This window comes from Seriola lalandi, unplaced genomic scaffold (assembly GCF_002814215.2).
Source record: "Seriola lalandi dorsalis isolate HSWRI2012SDOR001 ecotype SW California unplaced genomic scaffold, Sedor1 jcf7180002052106, whole genome shotgun sequence".
Classification (NCBI taxonomy): domain Eukaryota; kingdom Metazoa; phylum Chordata; class Actinopteri; order Carangiformes; family Carangidae; genus Seriola; species Seriola lalandi.
Genome location: NW_019522659.1, coordinates 5105 through 8229, shown reverse-complemented (window position 1 = coordinate 8229; position 3125 = coordinate 5105). Strand labels below are relative to the sequence as shown.

The 3125-nt window shown below is 42.8% G+C and overlaps 1 long non-coding RNA gene across 1 annotated transcript; it reads left to right on the top strand.

The window, feature by feature from the left end:
- Nucleotides 1-1138: 1138 nt before the first annotated feature.
- LOC111649956 (uncharacterized) lies at nt 1139-3119 on the top strand. Its single transcript, XR_002760364.2, has 3 exons — nt 1139-1228; nt 1562-2564; nt 2961-3119. It is a non-coding gene; the product is annotated as an uncharacterized LOC111649956 (long non-coding RNA).
- Nucleotides 3120-3125: the final 6 nt, after the last annotated feature.

Below are 3125 nucleotides of genomic sequence, written 5' to 3'. Positions count from 1 at the left end.
GCCCCATCTAGCTGATCTTTATATGTTTATTTATTGTTTTTATTTATTTAATGTTAGTGTTTTATTTATTTTTTACTTTTTACATTTTCAGCTGGTTAGAGTTGAAGTAACATTTATTTTTCTTGACATTGTACATGGCTGAGATATATATTGTAAAAGTTCAATGGTAGCGATAAAAACCATTTTCAACTGGGCAGCAAATAAATAGGTTTAGAAAGTAAAATCTGGTTTCAACTGCTCATTTGGTCATTTGTGTGTACTGTGGTCGCAGCGCACACTTTTGTGCTACACAATGTTCAGCTTCTACACAGCTGGAGAATCGCACATTTGAAAGTGCTATGTTTGTAAGTTGGCATTGATTTGGACTCTATCCCTCGAATATCAGTGAAATTTCTATTGTGTTTAGTCCAAAGTACAAATGTTTTTTACTCTATACAAATTGCACTTTTATCATTTATGTTTTGGCACATGCAGTTATGGAGGATTTTCTTTAAGATCTTTATGGAAACATGTTTATGGATATATCACCAGTGTATAATATGGCATTCTTTTTTTTTTCTTTTTTTTACAAAATCGTTGAACTCAGCATTTTGTCCTTTTCAAAGTTCTGGTTTGAAATGCAAGAGCTAATTTCTGTCTTGAAATGAGACTGTGGTTGCAGTTTACACTGTTGTGTTAAAATGTATAGAAAGCACAAAAGTGAATTGTTAATAAAAGTCTTATTTGTTTAACATTCAATGTCATTTGAGTATTTTGAGTTCTGTACTTTCTGGGACATATAGACTAGTTATTCCTAAGAAAGAAGAATATTTAGATTGAATTCATTGCACTGATTAAATTCGAATCATATATATATATATATAATATAGATGATTATTACTCAATTATATATCATTGATATGTAGAATTAAATTAATTTTTATTAGTACTATTTACACACTAAGGAAGTTATCTTTTTCAACTCAACTCAATATTTTTGTTTAGGTTTTAATTAATTCTGTACTCTTTTCTATTTGAATATACTATATATATTAAACTATTATGGGTCTCATTTAATTAATATTTACTCAATACAAAACATTGTTAAATTTAATTAATATTGATTGTAATCTGTTGCCTCATTTTTATTGAGTAGATATGGTGTATCTTTTCTTACAGTGTACACCTGCACCACCTGCGGGGGGCGCTACTGCTGCAGCAGGTGTCTGAGCACGCACCGAGAGACCAGGTACGCACACTCTTGTCTTCCTACACCTGTGAGGACCCTGCTGACCTGAACCTGAACCTCCTCCTGACCTGGACTTTAAGATCCACCACAGAAGAAGAGACGGCCGACAGACGTGTCCGCTGAGATCTGAACACACACCTGAGTGTCTCAGACTGAATGTGGTGTCTGTTGACCTGCAGGTGAACTGAAGCCGTGCTCTTATTGGTCGGAGCGTCTCTGTGGAGATGAGCAGCGTCTGTAGAAGGAGGAGTGTAAAGACCGTGAGGCGGATCCAGTGTCTTTGTTCTGCGTCCTCCTGTCTTCAGTCTTGTTTTGTCCTCTGTGTCTCTGCAGGTGTTTGAAGTGGACGCTGTAACTCCCGCCCCGTCACCACGGCGATGGAGGAGACGGGTCATGTGAGACGATGGAGCTGCGGCTCGAACAAACATATGTTTTACCCGACAACAGCAGCTGCTCTCTGTCAGCCAATCAGGACGAGAGCTGCAGCCGCCAGTGGCCTGACAGAAGGTTTGTTGATGAATCGTTTCCGTCACATTTCAGGTGAAAGACTGAAGCGTTCTCTGGTTCCACATCCTCACATTTCAGGATCTAAGGTTTTTCTGCGTCACGTGACAGAAAAGTGAATTTTTGGACTGACGGTCGAACAAAACAAATCGCTGAAGACGTCACCGATCAACAATCAATAAACAGATGAAGCAACGATGACATCATCAGTAGTTGAAGCTGGAATCGGGACAAAGACGGCGAGAGTTGTTTGAACCAATCAGCTGTCTGCTGGGAGCAGGATCAATACTATTGATTAATGGGATCCTCTGACTTCTCCTCCAGCGCCACCTGCAGGTCACATGGGTCCATGGCTCCTGGTCGTGTCATGTGACCCCTCAGCAGTTACACGTCACCATGAGCCGCTTTAGGACGAGTGTCAGGTTCCTTCATACAACTTCATACATGAACTGCAGAACAGTTCACTGTGTGTGTGTGTGTGTGTGTGTGTGTGTGTGTGTGTGTGTGTGTGTGTGTGTGTTGACACTTCACAGTGAATGACCCCAGGTTAAAAGTCCAGCTGACTCACTCTCTTTTTTCTTCCTGGTCTCCATGGCAACAGTGTCATAAAACCATGTCAATCATTAATGTGGACTTTTGAGTTGCGTGTGTGTGTGTGTGTGTGTTTCATGAAGTTTTCCCTTAAAACCAGTTACACACACACACACACACACACAACAGAGAGGGAGTGTGTGTGTGGTAGAGCTGCACAGACTTTGTCCCAGTTGCAGGAAGTCGTCGTTGAGCCATCGACGCCGCGTGGAGCCGAGGAGCTGCAGCTTCACACCAGTCAGTGAGTACGAACTGGGAGAACTGGGAGAACTGGGAGAACCCCCCCCCCCCCCCCCCCCCACCAGCAGGACGGGTGGTGTCTCACCTCATTCAGGAGCATTTAACGAATCAGAGGCCTGAAGCAGGAAGCCGGTCGATCTCCACCTGTTGGTGCAGCTGATCCCTCTGATCACACCTGGCTGCACAGGTGACGCTGTGTCGTCACGACACCGACAAACACTGATGTTCATTTACTGAAGCTAGAAACCAGGACGTAACGAGCTGAGGAGCAAACAAACAAACAAACAAACAAAGAGTTTATTTACAGCTCAGATTGAGACGATGCATTCAGGCGTCACATCACAGTCAGGACATTAGAGCTCTCTGGCTGCAGCTGCTAACACAGAATCTCTTTTAGGCTCCACCCACTGCAGGCGTTCATCATGAAGTCTTCATCATCATCATCATCATCATCAGTAACCTCCAGCTCAGTGACAGCTCGCCTAGAGACCCAGCTGCTCTGCTCTTCATCCTCTGCTCCTCCTCCTCCTCCGTCTCTGCAGAGTCCAGAGCTGCAGGCAGA